The 20,539-nt window shown below is 43.2% G+C and overlaps 1 protein-coding gene across 2 annotated transcripts in view; it reads right to left on the reverse strand.

The window, feature by feature from the left end:
- GALR1 (galanin receptor 1) overlaps nt 1–19,820 on the reverse strand; it is a 49,218-nt gene extending 29,398 nt beyond the window's left edge. The window contains exons 1-2 of one of the 2 annotated variants that reach the window (XR_007471670.1): nt 19,510–19,820; nt 19,193–19,347 (exon numbers count right to left, since the gene is read on the reverse strand). The gene's annotated coding sequence lies outside the window, so the exon portion shown is untranslated. Of the gene's footprint in view, nt 1–19,192; nt 19,348–19,497 lie in introns of both variants that reach the window. The other variant, XR_007471669.1, reaches the window with a different exon arrangement.
- Nucleotides 19,821–20,539: the final 719 nt, after the last annotated feature.

Consider the following 20,539-nt stretch of genomic DNA (forward strand, 5'->3'; position numbering starts at 1 on the left):
AAGGAGACACTGGGGAAAACTAATGAAATCCAGAGTCAGTACAGAGAGTGGTTAGTAATGGTCTATCAGCACAGGTCCATTAACGTGATAAGTGTACCATGGTGATACCGTAATATATCAACACCAGAAGGAACGGGGTGCAGGGTACACAGGAACCCTCGGGACTTTCTGTGCACATTTGTAAATCAAAAACTTTTCTCAAATAAAATGTTTATTTGTTACAAAGTAGGAAAGGAGTATGGCCAGGAGGTCCACGTGACCCACTCTCAGTGTTCAGCTCTGAGCAGGTGGTGAGTCCCCATCCCGGGCTGAGCGCAGCAGGAAGAGAAACGGTTAACAATGTGGGTGATACTAAGGAACACACAGCCTCATGGGGGAAAAAGACAAAAATCCATTATTCACAGGATGGTAAGGTCCATTATGGAGACAGGGATTCCAAGGGGGTACAGACAAAGGAGAGAAGGAGAGAGTTAACGCATTTGTACTTTGGATGGCCCAGGTTGTTTTTGCTTATCCCACATTCATCAGCTCAAACTCAGACTCACACATATTGGCAAGGGAAGTAAACATATACTTTCTAGTCTAAAAGAATGAAGGAAATTTTCCACGGCTCTTTTCTGGAAAAGTGTCATTGTTTCATCTCATAGGACTCAATAAAATGAAAACTATAGGTAGAAATTCCTCTTTTACAAGCAAACCACTCAAAATGATCCAAATGAAAAGTCATTTAAAATGTCATCCAAGCAGAACTCCAGATTCAGCACCAAACAGCGGGACCTGCTTATGGACCAGGTGTGCTTGGGGGAGGCCATGAGCCACTGACCCCGTCCACATGCCCGACCTCCACTCCCAGCTCAGGACGCAAAGCACAGAAACCCTGGGCACAAACTTGACTCAATGGAGCAGACAAACCAGTCCTCCTATCCCATGCACTTCACTTCCAAGTGCATCCGTGTCCTGTCAGGGCAGTGGGCACTCACCCTTCTCCCAAGCTAACCTGACACTTGGTTCCTGCAGCTCCTGCTTCCTCCGCCAGCAGATCCCTCATCAGTGATGCCAACTCGTCCTGGAGTGGTCCACCTCTGCTTGCTTCCACTTCCTCAGTCTACAGATACGCTAAGACCAAGTCATGCTGGAAGAAACTCTGATTCTGCTTTCCCTCAAGCTCCTCCCCCCTCCCCCCTCCACTGTCTGACTTCTCAGAGTGCCGAGAGCTACAGACTCAGTTTTATTCAACCGTTACCCATTGGAATTTTGCTCTGTCCCTCCAAGGAAACCAAGGCTTACATCCCTAAAGACCTCTAGGAGAAGAGCTGCCCCACCCCCTTGAATGAAGACTCAGAATACTGAGTCCAGAACAGATCTCTATTTGATAGAGTCATTGACATATCAGGGTCTGCTTGTTACTGCAGCCAGCCCAGTCTGATTAGCGTAACTGGCAGAGGTCAGACCACACAGCGTGTGCAGAGTGACGAGAAATGATGATGCATGACCAAACCTTGAAGAATCCTAAAATTCCAGGAATAAGAATATGAGAAACCAAAAAAGAGAGGGGAGAAGGGATCACCCTAGACATAGAAGGAGAACACGAGAGACAGACAAAGAGACAGAGAGACAGAGAAAGCGGAGAACTTGGACATACAGACAATTGACAGCATTGTTCATATTTTCAACAGGCCAGGAAGAAATTAAGTTAAAAAACTGTTGATTAACCAAATGTCAGTTTCAGTGGATTTTTTTTTGAATAATTACAAATATAGTATCCATAAAACGATGTACCCGGCTTTTATTTGCTCAATCCTAAAAGAATTCCTGACATTGTTCTACGTTCTTATCAGCTCTCATTTTTAATCCACTAAGTAGATAGACAACAGTTTACCTAGTTCTCTTCCTATTGTTAAATATTTAGATGGCTTCTAATAATGAAATATGGAACGCAAGGTCACAGTGAACAGTTGTGCTTACAGAAATTATTTCTTGTGATGGCTTATCTCCTCAAGATTAAATACCTAGAAGTGTGCTGATTTTATATGTGGTGCTTAGAACCAGTGGCAATTATGCCACCAAAAATTATCTATTATTTTCTTCTAATTTAGTATATCAAGTCTTTCAATTTCTTAAGGTAGTTTAACAATTTCATTGAAAGCTGTGGAAGAAATCTCTCACGTTTCATGGCCTAATGTTCTAATCAGCTTGTTACACTGAAGTTTAACTTAATTAATCGTTGCATATTAATGCAATAATAACCCCTTTCCATGATGTGCCCAGTAACCTGCCTAATAAAGTAACAGTATCACTGGGAATTACACAGAAATGAGTGTCTTCTTTTTATTTGAAAGCAATGGTACATTGGTTCATTCTCTGACCCAGGTATATTCAATTATCTTGTTCTCCATGAGATCATGTAAAAGAACATTTATTGGGATGATTTTAAAACAGAAAAGCATAGGTAAGAATTGAAAATGGCCTATAAGCCTGTTGCCCTCATAATCCATATTGACATTTTGCAACAAATGAAAGTAATACATGCAGATGGTTAGAAAATTCAAGTCATAATGAAAGGCATAAAATTGAATGTACCTAAAACAGGCAAATTCCTAGAGACAGAAAGTACATCAGAGGTTACCAGGGGCTGGAGGGAGAGAAGGCTGGGTGATTAATGTCTAATTGGTACAGACTTTCAGTTTGGGGCATCACAAAAGTTCTGGAAGTGGAGAGTGGTGACAGCTGCACAGCACTGCCAGGGTGCTGAATGCCACGAGACAGTGCGCCTAAAACGCTTAGCATGGTAAATTTTATGGTACGTATATTTAAGCAAAATAAAATAAACTTTAAAAATTGGTAACCTGTAAAAAGAACAAAAAAAATGGATATAAAACCCCTGCCCTTTAGTCTTTGACTTCCCCCCAAACAATCACTGAAACGGTTTAACAAGTATCCTCTGAGAAAAAAAAATATATGCATATCTAGAAATATATAGCATAAACATTTTATTTACATGAATGGGGAGATAGCATATACAAAAAAGCTAGATTTTGCTTCTCTTTCTCTGAATATTTCTTGAAAATCTTTCACATCAACGAATGAAGATCTACCTTATTCTTCTCACCTGTGTCTTTACCCTTTATATGAATTATCATAATTTATTTAACTAGTCTAGTCTACTGCCAATGGATATTTACATTGGTTCCTTGTCTATACAGCAATAAGATCTAAGATGAAGATATTTCCAAGTTGCTGTTGTGAGGATTTTTAAATGATACTGATACCAAACACCATTTCCATCTTGATAATGTTGACACTCACTTCCTGCTGTTTTAATGGCCAAGATGTTATCTCAGTAAGCGGCTATGTAGCTCCTCATACAGCCTTGTATTAAGAAGCAATCAGATGACATTCAAGGTTCCCTCTGGTTCTGTCTCAATTGAACAAGAAATATTTACTGAGTGCCTAGCATGTGTCTGTCTGTGTCCTAATTATTCCAACTACAGTATTTGAAATGATAAAGCCCCTGCCCCTAAGGGGTTTGTATTCTAAGGGGAGAAGACAGACAGCATATGAACAGGGGTCACAGACCGTGATCAGTGGGTTGAGAGGCTTCAGGTGATCTGAGAGCCGCCTGAGGAGAAGACAACAGCCACACAAAGGTCTGGAAAGAACACAGCAAGCAGGAGACAGGGCCGAGGCCTGACCCACAGCTGGCACGTGCAAGGCACAGAACGCCCTCCAGAAGCAAACAAGAGCGAGCGAGTGATGGGAAGTGAGGCCGGCACGAGGCAAACCCGAGGAGGTTCCCGGGGGTGTCAAGGCCCTGGTGAGGCTCCAGACATTATTCTAGTTGCAATGGGATGCTTCTGCAAAAGGTGAAGTAGGGGAGCAACAGGAAATGATGCGTATCTTCACAGGCACGTTCTAGTGGTTCTGTGGACAGTGGGCTGTAGGCGGCAGAAGTGGGTGGGGCACCCAGGTAGGAGATTGTCCAGGAGACCTGAGGGTGTCTTGGCGTCAGATTTTAAGGACAAAGACGATAAGAAATGGTCAGATTTAGAATAGGATTGGGAAGGAAAAGCAGGACAATTCCTAGGTTTTGGCCTAAAGCATTTGGACAGTGATGTCAAGTCCTGAGATAGAACGACTCCAGAAGGAGCATATTTGAAGGAGAAAATCCGTTGTTCTGAGTTGGGTGCGTTCAGTGTCGGATGCTACTGGGCGCGCAGTGAACATTCCAGGCAGTTCTGTGTTGGGTGGTGGGAAGTGGTGTCAGGGGGCATCATCACAGAGACGGTCAAGGTCACCCTGGGAAGGTGCCTGGAATGGAGGAACTGGCAGACTGCAAAGAAGGAAGGGCTTCCGAGACGGAGAAGGACTCGGCGGGGCCTCCTGTAATCCTGGAGGAGGGGATTCGCGCAGGAGGGGCTGGGCTGCGGCCCCACCGCTTCCGGGTTCTTACTCCATGTTTTTTGGGTTTTTTTGCTCACATGATGATGACTCTTCTCTTAATTCATTTAGATCAACCTTATTTAGCTTAATGTCCTCTTCTGCTAGTTCCTCATTCCAGATGATTCTGTGAAGAATAACAGCCTGGTTCTTTGGATCAGATGACTTGTTCTTTTCCGATCAAGTCTCTTCAAAAGTGCTGTTGAAATCTCAGTATCGGTTAATACGGGACTTGGAGCCTCATGCCTGCGACACCTCTGAAGGTCACCTGTTTTGCATGTCTTGCCACGATCATGCCCCCTTAAACCGGGTGACATCTGACAAGTCAAGTCACTTCAGAAATGTAAGTTCTTTGGGTTTCTACGAGGATCCTATCTAGAGGGTGTGATTAATTAACAGAGGACGTAATAACAGTAATGGAGACTGACCAAACCTTCAGATTCACATTTTGTTAAAATTAAGTTTTGTTAAACTTAGGTCAGTGGACCTAACTGACCTAATTGTGTCATTGTGGACTGTGGACTGTGTCCATTGTGTCAAATGCGGACTGACCAGATGATTCATTTTGGATGCTGGCTGTTCGCTAAAACAATCACTGATCAATCATTAAAGCTTACTGAGTGCTTGCTACTCATTAACAACGGGAGACGTGCTTTATGGAACCTATTCTGTCTTAGGTTAGATATAGGATCTCCTCTGAGAGAATCCACACATTGGTTTGTGATGTATCCATGATCGCCCTATTTAATCCTTTAATATCTTGACCTTTTTTTGTATATCGGTCAAAAAGCTAAGAAACTTACTAGTTCTTTCCATTAGCCTTTGTTTCTTTCCGTTTGAATTCTTCTCACTTATTTCTAGGAAATGTTCTGAGATTTATTTAGAAGCTAGTTACAGTTTTGTTGTTTTATTATTTTATGAAATTATTATTCAAGTTGACATTTCAAAAATACTGATCTGTTTATTAACACAGACATAAAAATTTTAATACATTTTAAAAGGACGTATCATCTGGACCCCATGGACATTCTGGCTACAGAGGGTGTCCACCCAGCTCGCACCACTCCCTGAGCCTGTTCCTCAATTCCCCCACCACGATAAGTGTTCCATTTCGACTTGCAGAGTGGGCCGCTGTCCATGGTATTAAATCCCGTGTCCTGGGAGCGTGATCCCAAGTCAGTCATCTCCCCGCTATCCAGGCAGCTGCAGAATCCCATCCCACAAATACACACCCATCTCCCACCGGTGCATTCTGGGCAGATCATACAGCTCCCTTGAGCTGAAATCTCTTTCCTTCTGTGTTAGGACAGCGTGTCCCCAGATAGGTCATGCAGCACTCAACCCCAGCAGGAGGAGAGCTGAGATGGGTTCTGCAAAGGAGAGGCCCTGTCTTTTCTCCCAGCAGCATGGGGTGGGAGATCTCTAGCACTTACAAGGCCATTTTTGCAGGTTCAGAAGGTTTAACAGAGTCTGGGGGCCAAAGGCTTCAGGGAACATCCATCCCAGATGTCAGGTCTGCAACCACATGACTTGTGGTCCTGTGGGTTCCAGGCAGGTTTCACAGATGGGCATCTTGCATCCATGAACCTCCCGAAACATTGCTCAAAATCCACGTGCCAGCCTCATTAGATGCTGCTCAAGGATATCAATGACTTTGTGAAGTTAAGAGCCATTGAGTCCAGGAAGTCCAAACGTGCAATCTTGACGTGGTCAAAGTGCCCTTTTGAACTGGGCAAGGGAAGACAGGGGCTTCCTTTAATTACAGCAATGAGCTCAGTTTGAAAATGAACACAGTTTGCAATGGGGGTCATAAAGCTTCTGTGACTATTTTGACTCATCTAGGAGAGGACATGTGAGAAATAAGTCATTTGATCAGAATTTCATCACATAGATTATTGGTCACTTGGGAAAGGACCAATTTGAAATCTCGGTCTAATGATATTTATAATGGTGCATAAAATAAAATACTCTTAGAAAAAAAACTTCTTAATTACATGATTGAAAGGTGTCAATGAACAGTGCCTTAAATAGGAAGCTTTAAATCTCTATATAACACAGTAATACGAGTGTGGGATTGAAACTGTCCAGGTTCAAATCCCAGCTTTGGGACTTCCCTGGTGGCTCAGTGGTTAAGAATCCGCCTGCCAATGCAGGGGACCGGGTTCGAGCCCTGGTGCAGGAGGATCTCACATGCTGCGGAGCGGCTGGGCCCATGTGCCACAACTACTGAGCCTGCACTCTAGAGCCCGCGAGCCACAACTACTGAGCCTGTGAGCCATAACTACTGAAGCCCGCACGCCTAGAGCCCGTGCTCCGCAACAAGAGAAGCCACCGCAATGAGAAGCCCGCGCACCACAATGAAGACCCAATGCAACCAAAAATAAAAAATATATATGTAATAAATAAACAAATAAATAAATAAATCTTAAAAAAAAATCCCAGCTTTGCCACTCAGTACAGTGTGACATTAAATTTAATTCCAATTTGGCTAATAGGCACAATCATCTATGCCCAGGGGAGTGAAGTTGACATGGTGAGATAAGAACACAAAACCTCAACGGCCATAAAAAAGAATGAAATTCTGCCATTTGCAGCAACATGGAAGGACCTAGACATGATCATGCCTAGGGAACTAAGTCAGACAGAGAAAGACAAATACTGCATGAGATCATTTACATGTGGAATCTAAAAAATAATACAAACAAATGTATATGGAAAATAGAAACAGACTCACACATATAGAAAACAAATCAGTGGTTACCAAAGGGGAGAGGGAAGGGAGAGCGAAGGGAGAGCGAAGGGGTATAGGATTTAGAAATACAAGCTACTGTGTATAAAATAGATAAGCAACAAGGATATATTGTGTAGCACAGGGAATTATAGTCATTACCTTGTAATAACTTTTAATGGAGGATAATCTGTAAAAATACTGAATCACTATGCTGTACACCTGAAACTAATATAATATTGTTAATCAACTATACTTCAATTTTTAAAAAACACCTCAACGGAAGGAAAAAAAGAAACTTAATTCCTTTGTGCCCTAATGTTCTTATCTTAACCACAGCAGATAATGATGGTGATGTTGGTGATGATTATGACAGCACCGGTAATAATACCCGGCTCAAAGGATACTGTGGAAATTAAATGGGCTAATACACAAAGCTGGGGAAGTGAGCCAGGGACCCCCCTCAGGGTCTGTCCGTTTTGAGCTGTTCCACAGCCAAGCACACACAGGAGGCTGGAGTCTGGTCTTAGCGTGGCCACTACCTACACAGATGACTTTAATTGTGTTTCTTATACTCTCCATGCCATATCTTTGTTATTAGTTAGTATAATTAATCATATAATTTTAAGATAGTCTAATAAATGGATGTCATTTTATCATATGTAAGGTTAAATCAATTCACAATCTATTGAGCAATATAGCCCCGAGTCACCTTCTCTTCTCTTTCATTGAATCGCCTTAGTATTTTTATAAGCTGCATCAAACAATGCAATGTTTAAATGACTATAACACTAACAGTGACTGGCGTAACATTAATCCAGTATTGACCAATTAAAATATGTGTGTTTTTAAGAGCGGTTAAGTCACTGAAACTAATCAGTGGCTCCCAAATACTCCAGAGCTGGGGAAAAGAAATGGGACTTAGGAAAAGAGATACGCGCTTTCAAAGGGCTACACATATAAGTCGCCTCCTGAGAGCGATGTTTTTACCATCTGCACCCTGGAACAAACTTTAGTTTTCCAACTGCTTGATTGAGAAGATACTTCAAAGATGTTCATATTATTCAAAGTATCTATAGCAGCCTTATTCTGTGATGTTAGTCTTAGTCTTACGGGTGTAAGAAAAAATAAAACCTTCAAGAGGTTTAGTGTAATCCAATAAATCACTTCTTCACCCGAAACACTGGTGAATGTTGGCTTTTTAACACTGGCTTTTTAACATTATTAAAAAGTTTACCATCATATTTCATATATGGAGAGTACTGTATCCCAAATTTGGGATAATTCTTTCAAGTTAAACAAAAGTGGTTTATTAATAAAATATAAATATATACAGTGGAATATTACTCAGCCATAAAAAGGAATGAAAGAATGCATTTGCAGCAACATAGATGGATCTAGAGATTATCACACTAACTGAAGTCAGTCATACAAGGAAAGACAAATATTAAACGATATCACTTATATATGGAATCTTAAAAAATGATACCAATGAACTTATTTACTAAACAGAAACAGACTCACAGACATAGAAAACAAACTTATGGTTACCAAAGAGGGACAGGAGGAGGGACAAATTAGGAGTTTGGGATTCACAAACACACACTACTATATATAAAATAGATAAACAACAAGGACCTACTGTACAGCACAGGGAAATATAGTCAACATCTTGCAATAACCTGTAATGGAAAAGAATCTGAAAAAGAATAGATATATATGCGTGTGTGTGTGTGTGTGTGTGTGTGTACACACACGTATATATGTATAAGTATATACATAACTGAATCACTTTGCTGTACACCCGAAACTAACACAACATTGTAAATCAACTAGACTTCAATAAAAATAAATAAACAAACTTTGCAGGCGAAGCCAAGTCCCAATGATTGTAAGGGATTTGAGCCGTGAAGATAACACCTCCATATCGTGTTACTTTCTTGCCCCTCAGTTCATCTGTACCTGATCCTTCCTTTCTCCTTCATAGATTTTTTTTCACAAGCCAGAGCTGACAGCAGCAACAGTAGCATCTTAATTTCAGGACAAGTTCTGAAATTAAGTGTAATAATTTTATTAAGTGGATGACATGATTGTAATAATTTTACAATAATTTTATTAAGTTAATGACATGATTAGTCTTGACATTCAAGAGTTTGCGCTTTTAGTGAGGAGCTAATACTTTCTAGCGCATTAAGGAACGTTCGCCTCGTTGGCAGCCTCAAATAAAGTTTCTCCCAAGTTGCTACAGAGTGTAAAACTTATTCACAACACCAAAAATGAAGACCAAATTAATATCAAAATCTGGAGACAAAGGACAATAAGCAAAAATAAACCTCATGAAACACCCTCAAAAAATACAACTACCAGAAAAATTAAGTGGACTTGGCGGAGCCTTTATAAATCCCAACACACGTCTCCTGGCATTAAGAAACAGGGGTGGCACAGACCAGAAATTTGGACAGGCATCCCTGTCCCTTAAGTGCTGAGCAGTGGTTTACCCTGAATGCCTGCTCTGACCACTGCTTCCACCCATTAACCCTCCCTGTCTTCTCTATTCATGTACAGCAGATCCAGACTTGAAGGTCTAGAGAAGAAATGGGGTAAACAGTGGAGCAGAACATGGATGAGTGAAGTGTTACAACTGGACAGGAGTCGTCCTCAAAGTGTCGCCCTCAGAAGGGCGGCACCAGGCTCTGAAGTAACTCGTGGACAAGCAACCTGGAACTTTGAACCATCAAAATCTTCACACACTCAGGGTATGAAAGACACAGAAATCAGGGCTTGAAGATGGTGCATCTCAGCAAATCTCAGAGGGAACAGCTAAGATCAATTAAGAACCAGAATAGCAGCTATGGGGATAAACCAAGAAGGAGACGTGGCCACACCTGGCGATGGTAATGGAGCGCAGGGCCCCCAAAGCAGTCTCACCCACTGGCCGAAGGCGTCGCGACTTGTTTAAGGAGAAAAAGTGTATCATGAGATTGAGGCTTTGGCACTGCTCTGCAGTATCAGACTCACACGGTCTAGAAAATCAATCCCTTATAAATGGGTCATCAAAGACCACCAGGCGTGTAAAGAAAAGGGGTGACCTGGGAGAGAAGGATCGATAAACACTGACACAGGAAGAAGGCTGAGATAACTCAGGGAATAGAAAAAAAATTAACTAATATGCCAAGAGATCCAAGAGGATGTTGCGTTCACAGAATGAATTAGTGTGCTAGCAGGCACAACAACCAGAGGAGGAAAAGGCTGTCAGACATTAAAACATGCCGATAACTCTTTAACAGCGTAGCAGCATTGCAAAACAGAGTCAAGGAGGTGTCTCAGAGTGAAAAAGAAAACAAAAGAATAAGAAGGAAGAGAAAGAAAATGGGAAAACAAAGGTAGAGTCTCTGTCCTCCGGTGCCCGACTGGTGGGGACCTCAAAAGAGATAACAGAGGTGAAGGAATTGCCAAGAAATAATGGAAAAGACCTTCCCAGCACATCTGAAGAGCAAAACTGCTCAGGTTGGAAAGATCCCCTCCAAGGCAAGTAAGATGAATTTTTCAAGATTCATCCTTAGACACATCCTGAGAATTCTGAGACTAGAAGGAGAAAATGGCAGCTTCCAAAGAGAAAACTGAGCACAGGTGACCAAGAAAGGGCCTGGCACTGACAATTTCATCAGCACACACTGGGCTGGGCTGAGCCTACCCTGCACCGGGCTAAGTTATCAGTCACAGGTAAGGCTGGATGAAGACAATCTTGAGTGTGGAATAACTCAGAAACTGTAGTCTTTTTTAGATAACTTCTTGAAGACGTTATAAAGGGCTGTTATTCAGGAATAAAAGGTACAGAGCCATGCACAGTATAAATAAGATGCCGGATGCACTGGGCTCTGTGTTAGAGGCCTGTGTTTCTCTCGTCAGTGAGAAAGAAAAAAGCAACCAGAAATTCACGGGAAAAAATTAAACTTCTACAATGGCAGAATTTTAAGCACTTGATGGAAACATTTTTCTTGGAGGGGGATTTGGGGTGATGTTGCCACTTTGGACATTGTCTCTGCAGTAACACAGCTGTGCCACCACCAGCCTGCAGAGGAAGGCCTTCATCTCCATAGATTATTCGTCCTGATGTGATCCTGCAGCAGGTGACAGCCTGGAATCTGGAATCCAACCTTTTAGATTCAAACCCATCTCTACCCTTCATTATTTGAGAGACCTTCAGAGAGTTACTAAAAGTCTCTTTTGTTGCTTGACACTCAAAATTTCACTTCAGATACACACTTTTAACATTTTTAAGACACTTTTTTTTTAAGGCAAGGATTTATCCACATTCTTTTTAAAAATTCCTTATTGTAATTTTTTTTCAATTACAGGATTTAATTTTCTCTCTCCCTCTTTTATCGTCTTTTATATTTTCCAGACTTTTGCCCATTTTTTCCTCACTGGATTCTCTAGGACTAGAATAATTTATGAAATACTGTACTTAATGATACCTAAATATTAGTTTTGAAAGGATATTGAGTAGAAATGTATATGCCATTCTATGTTATTTGATAAATAAGTTTAATAATGACAAGGAGAAAATTGAGTAGCGTATGTCATATGGGGCAAAATACTAAGGCATCAGATGAAGTCTGTCAAGGTCCCAAGGAACTCAACTCTCTTTCTTGTGATTTAAACTCTTTCAGAACAAAGGGGAAAACAAAACTTTCTGAAATATTTCTTCTGGACAAAGAGGCAATACCAGCATCTGGACAGAAAAGAATCTATAGAACAATCTCATTGCCGTTAACGGAATATGCCATTAATCTTATATTCCACTAACGGAATATGGCAAGAAAAGAAATAAAAAGCTAAAAACACTGGAAAGGAGAACAAAACTGTCACATTTGCACATGTGGGTGATTGTCTAAGCATCTGGAGAAGGCAAAAATTTATTAAAACTGAAGAGTTCAATAACGTTGTTCAACATTATCACTTATACGTAGAATCTAAAAAATAAAACAAACCAATGTATGTAACAAAACAGAAAGAGACTCACGGATATAGAGAACAAACTAGTCGTTACCAGTGGGGAGAGGGAAGGGAGAGGGGCAAGATAGGGGTAGAGGATTAGGAGATACCAACTACTATGTATAAAATCCAAGGATACACTGTGCAGCACAGGGAAATAGAGCCATTATTTTGTAACAACTTTAAATGAGTACAATCTATAAAAATGCTGAATCACTGTGTTGTATACCTAAAACTAATACAATATTGTAGATCAACTATACTTCAATAAAAAATAAAGTAGTTCAACATAAGATTAACATAGCTTAACTTTCCTATGAACTAAAGAATAAAGTGCCTAGACCCACCGTGTAAACAGACAACAGTCAACAATGGAGACAAGAGGGAATTCCCTGGCGGTCCAGTGGTTAAGACTCCGCACTTCCATTGCAGGGGGAACGTGGGTTTGATCCCTGGTTGGGGAACTAGGATCAAGGGCTAAGATTCTGCATATGCCACATGGTACGGACAAAAAAAAAAAAAACTGGAGACAATATTTAAGTACTCTATAGTAATTCCCCCCCAAATTGATCTATAACTTCAGTGCACTTTCAATCAAAACTTAATTACAGTTGTAAGAGGGTGGTGGGGAATTTGACAAAAACAATTCATCTGGAAGAGTAAATTGTAGGAAAGGCCATGATGTTTTCTGAAATAAACCACATGAATAACCACAGCGAGGGCAATGATTAAAAGTGGGCTGTTCCGGGCTTCCCTGGTGGCACAGTGGTTCAGAGTCCGCCTGCCGATGCTGGGGACACGGATTCGTGCCCCGCTCTGGGAGGATCCCGGCTGGGCCCGTGAGCCATGGCCACTGAGCCTGCGCGTCCGGAGCCTGTGCTCCGCAACGGGAGAGGCCACAACGGTGAGAGGCCCGCGTACCGCAAAAAAAAAAAAAAAAAAAAAAAAGTGGGCTGTTCCTCTTTTAGGAGTCTTTCCTACAGAAATAACTAAATGTCACTGTCCTCATATGAAAGGGTGCTCACTACTGTATCATATAATAGTAAGAAACTTGGAGATTATCCAAGTGCCCATCCAAATTACACTGCAACAATTAATTATGATACATGCACTCTGTGGCCTTCCATTCATCCACTGGAAAGAATACTATCTGTGAAGTGCACTGAAAAATACTGAATGACATAGCTAAGCCTTTGCTAACAGGGAAGTACAGCAAGAGACATACTTAGGAGTAAAAAAATCACATTACAAAACAGTATGTGTGCCTGGTCACATTTTTTTAAACACTTAATATGTGAACATAAATATCTCTACGTGCATTGATATATAGTGATGTCCGTACGTGAACTTAGAAGAACCCACCCCAAACTCCGGGGAGGGGAGAGAGTGACAGGCAGAAGGGGATCCTCAAGGTTTCACTAAACACATTGTGTATTGTGGGATTTCATTAATTGAGTGAATATTCTGTCATTTTTTAAATGATAAAACAGGAAATTTTCAATTATTCAGTAATTTAAAAATATTTTTCTGTGTACAAATATAATCAATTGCTATTCATCAGAGCGTTTGTCACTTAGTAACTTTTGCCTAATCTGACAAACAACTCACCAACTTCAACAGATAAAATCCCCCACATCCACAGTTGATACGATAAAGCCAGCAGAGGATAATTCTGATTTTCCAAAATACGCCTTTTATTACGCACAAAAACACACAGACAAGACCATCCGCTTGCTCTTTTCCCATCATGGTTCTATTGCGCCCCCTTGAGTTCATTCTGAAGAAATCTCTAGAGATACGCAAACAACTTACTGAAACAGCTCTATCACTGATGACCTGGATGTTTCTAAAAACCGAAAGCCAACATTAATCGCTGAAAAAAACTTTCTATCAAAAATACTTACCTGAAATTCAGGAAAGGTTGTTCAAATAATATTAAAATTACTTAATTGGGAAGTTTATTTTGTGAAGGAAAAGGGTCAGGGCAATCATGACACAAAGCAGCTCATAAGACTCCCTGCGGTCGGGCCCTTTGGCTGCCACTCCAGCCTTGCTTCTTGTTGAGATCTCTGTGCTCACCTGGCCTCTGATGAGCAAGCACACCCCTGGCTTGTCCTGAGTCAGGATCCTTCACCCCCATTACAGCCAGAGAACCCGGTTCCACGTGGGTGGTGACAACAGCACCACTGGTCTTTACGGTGATGTTCCTGCCACCTCAACTGAGCATCCCTTACAAAGTTGGTAAGTGGAGTGTCCCCTGGGTCCCCCCACAAAAGGTGGACACCTCCATCAGTGCCTTTGTCTGTGGGGTCAGTGCCATCAGCCTGGGAAGGCCAAGTGGAAGCCTCTGAAAGTTTCCCCCAGTTTGGAAAAATAAGGAAAATCAAAGATGACTCAGGAAGTCCTTGCTTTGCCTCTTCTGCTATGCACATTTTAGTTAAACACACCGGCCCCCAATGTATTCATCAGGGTTCTTCAGAGAAACAGAGCCAGTAGGATGTGAGCATATATGTGTGTGTGTGTGTACAGCTGTAGAGACAGAAGGATAAAGACAGAGAGGGAAAGAGAGAGAAAATGGACATGTGCTTTATTTTAAGGACCTGGTCATGTGATCATGGGGGCTGGCAAATCCAAACTCTTCAGGGCAGGCTGGAGAGTCAGGGAAGAGCAGACATTGCAGCTCAAGTCCTGCAGCAGAATCCCTTCTTTTCCGGGAGCCAGTCTTTGCCCTTGAGGCCTTCAACTGATTGGATGAGGCCCACCCTCACTGTGGAGGGCAATCTGCTTTACTCAAAGTCAACTGGTGGAAAAGTTAATCTCAAATAAAAAATATCTTCACAACCATGTATAGATTGGTGTTGGACCAAATATCTGGGTACCAGGGCCTAGCCAACCTGACACATAAAACTGACCATCAACCCCAAGAACCCAGTTCAATTTTCAGTTACCACAGATAGACTGTGAGTACTTATATGAAGTGCAAACATTGCTACTGCTCTTCAGTCCACAAACTGCCACATAAATAAGATGTGCGTCACGGCCAGTGACCAATCACGTCACTTCTTTCCAACCTGTTCGTGACTGGTCACCATACATCTGTTATTAAGTTCATGCACAGACAGCGAAGGGGGCAGAAAAAGCATTTGTCAAAATGCAGCATCCCTTAACAATTTAAAAAAGAAAAAGAAAAAGAAACTCGACAAACTAGGAATAGAAGAGAACCTTCCTCAACCTGATACAGGACATCAAAGAAAAACCCACAGCAAACATCATGGGCAGCAGTGACAGACTGACACCCTTTCCTCTAAGCTCAGGAACGAGGTAAGGATTCCACTCTCACCACTGCTCTTCAACATTGAAGGCAGGGCAGCTAGGCACGAAAAAGATACTAAAATCCTTCATGTTGAAAAGGATGCGGACAGATATTTCTCCAGAGAAGATGTACAAATGGCCAATAAGCACACAAAAAGAGGCTCACATCATTTGCCAGCAGAGAAAGCAAATCGAAACCACAAAGACGTACCACTTCACACGCACTATGATAGCTAAAATCAAAAGACACACAGCAGCAAGTGTTGGCCAGGATGTGGAGGAATCCGAATATATGAGGATACATCGCCGGGGGGAAAGCAAGAAGGTGCAGCTGCTTTGGATAACATTCTAGTACCCTCTCAAATGGTTGAACATCGTGTCTCCATATGACCCAGTGATTCCACACCTAGACACATATCCAATGAAAATAAAAGCCTACATCCACACCAAAGCTTGTACACAAATGTTTATAATAGCGTTATTCATAGCCAAAGCGTGGAAAAATCCAGTGTCCATCAAGGAATGAGTGGATACACAAAATGTGGTCTGTCTAAATAGTGGAATATTCTTCAGCCATAAAAACGACAAAGTACTGCTGTGTGCTACAAAACTGAAGATCCTTGCAAACGTTATGCTAAGTCAAAGAAGCCAGACATAAAAAAAGCACACATTGTACGTGAAATGTCGAGAATATGAAAATCGTAAAGACAGAAAGTAGATTAGAGGCTGCCTAGGGCTGAGGGCAGGGGTCTGGGGAGAAGTGAGGAGTGACTACTAACAGGAATACGGTTTCTTTGCAGAGCAATGAAACTATCCTCCAGTTAGATTGTGGTGACGCTTGCACAACCCTGTCAACATACTAGAAAGCACTGAACTACTGTATACTTTTTTTTTGGGGGGGGGGCTTCATTGGGTCTTTGTTGCTGTGCACAGGCTTTCTCTAGTTGTGGTGAGTGGGGGCTACTCTTTGTTGCGGTGTCTGTGTAAGGGCTCTAAGCCTGTGCGCTACAACTACTGAGCCTGCGCTCTAGAGCCCACGAGCCACAACTACTGAGCCCACGTGCCACAACTACTGAAGCCCGCATGCCTAGAGCCCGTGCTCCGCAACAAGAGAAGCCACCACAATGAGAAGCCCGTGCACTGCAATGAAGAGTAGCCCCTGCTTGCCGCAACTAGAGAAAGCCTGCACGCAGCAAAGCAGACCCAATGCAGCCAAAAATAAATTAATTAATTTTAAAAAATCATTTTTTATTAATTCCAACTACAAATAGGCTGGAATAAGGCGACATATAGAATGTAATTGCCTTGTAAACTATTAAAGTGCCTTCTACATGACACTTCTAATGTACGTGACAGCACACCAAATGGTCCGGGGCCATGTTTTCAGTCATCGGACTCAACTTCCATGAGACCCTTTGACCAACCTTAGAAATTACACCGTGATTAAGACCCCAGATCCCCACATTTTTCAGGGAATCATTCTCTAGCAGAAAAAAGCCGAAGCAGTGAGTTCAGCTGAATACAAGGTCAAGTCTTGAATGTATTTTTCATAAATAACAGATTTTCTGCAATTCTACTTACTAAAGCCCTAAGCTTCTCCTCGATGCCTTTCAGATTCGACTAACACAGAATCTTTGCTGTAAGTAGTTCACAGTCCTCCCTGAACAAGGACCTTTGGTCGATAGCACCATCCTGAAAATAATTGTTGGTGATTGAAAGAGAGTTTGCCAAAGGATGTGAAATTGCAAAGCACAGCGCAGTGCTTTTCAGCCCAAACTTGGGTGGGACCAGAGTCCCCTGGAGGGCTGGTCCCACCCCCGGGGGTCCTGATTCAGCAGCTTGGAGGCTGGGCCCAAGGTTTCTCTGGTGTTTCCAGGCAGGCGAGACTGATGCTGCCAGGCCAGGACCACAGTTAGAGGTCCACTCCCCAGTGGACTATTTCATCTCCTTACTTTTTGAAGAGAGTTCGTCTCTTGTCACCACTTTCTACTGGACTCTGCCTGGCTACAGCTTACACAGTTGAGTCGGTTTGCTAAACCTAGCTATCACAAAACCTTCTTAAGAAGGACTACTGACCTGTTAATGATTAATTCTGAGCCTCTATGACTTTAAGATGTCCCCAAGTGTAATGTTTTCAAAGCAACATTTCCATCGTCGCCCTGGGATAGGTCAAAAGGTATAAGTATAACTCATATATAAGTATAACTCATATATAAGTATAACTCATATATAACTCAAGTATAAGGTAACTCATTTTCTTTAAACGTTCAGGGCCTTTTAAATGATATTCCCAATATCAAACCCCTCTGACCCCCTCACTCCAGTTCGTCCAGCGTCCCAGAGCCGTTTGCTCCTGCTGGCTGACGGGTGACTCCAGACCCCGCCGGCCATCTTTCTGCTGTGCTTGCGACACGCCTTCTCATTAAAGAACTAAAACTTCCCCAATAGCTTCCAGAAAAAAACTGCCGAACTGAACAGGAATTTTCTGGTTTTTCTCCTCAAAGGTGGGCATGTGAATACCCTGAGGATATTTCTACCTCTGACAAATTAAGATTTGTTTCTTCAGACTTTGCCCATGATTAATTTTTGTCTAAAATGAATAAATCTGTGGTGCTGGTCTCACCCATCAGTACTTGCAGAGGCGCGCAGCATTCCCAGCCCAGGGGAAGCACTCAACAGCACGGACCCCGTCAGGAAGGCTGATCCCCCTTCACAACTGGCTCCAGTAAAATCGTCCCGTTTGGCCTGAGCCATTACACAGACTGAAATTTCATCTAAGGTTCTGTCATGGATGGTTCTCAGTCAATTTTCACAACGGATGCAGCCAGTGTGAATCAGGGGAAAATACGATGCGAAAAACATTTTCGAAGAAATTCAGTTCCATTACTTCCAAATATGCCTCTAACCTTCTTTTCTTGCTTTCAGTTTTATCCCTTTTTGAAAATATCTAATGGCTCCCCTGAGGTAAGAGGAATTTTCCTAAAAGATAATTTTTGTAAAAGAAAATATAAAACCTTCTTTGCATTTAATCCTCTTATCCTCAGGGTGAAGTTCAAAGTCCCCAAGGAGGCGCCCAAATCTGTTTCTCCCAAGTCTGTTTCGCTTCATCCCGTCACTCAACTGGTCTCCATCAGCTTCTACCCCAGGACAGCGCCCCCCAACACACACACAGACACACACACACACAGATACAGACACACAGACACACAGAGACACACACAGATACACACACACAGACACACACACCAAGACACACACACCAAGACACACACACAGACACACAGAAACGCAGACACACACACAGAGACACACACAGAGACACACATACAGAGACACACACACACACAGACACAGAGACACACAGACACAGAGACACACACACACAGACACACACAGACACACACACACAGAAACACATACACAGATACATACACAGACACAGACACACATAGACACACAGACACACACACAGACATAGACACACACACAAACACACAGACACACATATACACACTGAGACACACACAGAGACACACACAGACACACAGACACACACAGAGACACACACACAGAGACACAATCACACACACACACAGTCTCACACAGACACACACACACAGACACACCGGCACCCAAGCAACAGCCCACGTGCCCCTGCCCAGCTGCTGCAGCCCAGCACGTGTCGGCTCCCAGGGCGTGTGCAGACGGGCTCCTCACCCTGTGCATTGCTGGCCACCCTTCAAGTCTCAGTTTCTAGAGCTCAAGCCCAGGACACACTGTCAGCCTGGGTCCTGGCGCCCACGTCAGACTCTCGGTCCCACCAGGAGAAGTTGTTTCCCTTCTTAAGGGGCCCAGCTGGTCTGAAAATTAAACTGACAAAAACACACGAACAGGAGAAAACATTAACCTTTAGGATAAGTTTGTCACTTTGCTGTACACCTGAAACTAACACAACATTGTAAATCAACTATCCTCCAATAAAAATATTAAAAAATATAATACAGAAAGAAAGAAAAACAAACCGTACGTTCTACCTGCCCCGGGAATCTCAGAAGGAAGCGAGGACCTGGAGAACCAGCCGGACCCGAGTGCTGTGTGTCAGGTGTGACGGCGGGTCGATGGCGTGGAGGTCCAGGGCAGGTGAGGGCTGTGAGGAGGGGCTGCCCGGGGAGCTCGGCAGGGCTTGTGGGCTGGGGATCTGCTCACTCGTGTCCTCCGGGCGTCGGGAGGCCGGTACCTCTCCCGGGAGCCTGTTAGGGCCGGTTGCAGGGAAGAAGGGTGGGCGCAGGAGGGGCCCGGGGAGGCCTTCCTGCTTCTGCCTTTTCTGCAAGTCTTTCCGCCTGAAGTATTCAGGATGGCGAGGGGCGTGGCCGTGCTGGCGTGCTGAACCCTGAGCCCCATGGCTGTCTCCACTTTCCTATCACGGAGCCGGTCACCCCAGATTCCCTGCATATTTGCTGGGCTGAATGCACCTCTGGGCCTGGAGGGAATCACTCAGCGCTGTGTCTCCAGCCCTGACAGGGTGTCTGGCACTCGTGCAACAGACACTGAATGAAACAAGGAAGGAAGGGAATTCAAGTCCATGAAGAACCTTTCAGTGTCAACAGAATCCCACAAAGATCGCACTAGGCCTATTTGAATTATCGCACTGAGTTCTCCTGCATATCCTTCTAAAAACAGGCTGCTTGTTTGGAAAACCTACACACTCCTCAGCCGCCAGGAAGGGGGAGAGAAGACGTCAGTCCTCTCTGAGTTAAGAGAAGACGTCAGTCCTCTCTGAGTTACGTTTCGCACGCTTTCTGAGATTTCTGAAGTAGCAGGACCCCTAACGAGACCACTCCGAGACATGGCAGGCCGCCTGGAAGCCGATCTCCGCTGTGGGCAGTGCCTCCTGGCCTCTTGCGTCTGGGCGCACACTAAATTTTGACCCCTTTGTAAGGCACCTGGGAGAAGACCCCACGGCTCTCAGCTGGAGGGGAGTCACCTGTGGCCCTGGGCAGAGCCCTGGGGCCAGACAGCCTCAGTGTTTAAATTATTACGCGTGCACAGGCTGTGTGGTTGAGG

The sequence above is a fragment of the Orcinus orca genome, chromosome 15 (genome assembly GCF_937001465.1).
Source record: "Orcinus orca chromosome 15, mOrcOrc1.1, whole genome shotgun sequence".
NCBI lineage: Eukaryota > Metazoa > Chordata > Mammalia > Artiodactyla > Delphinidae > Orcinus > Orcinus orca.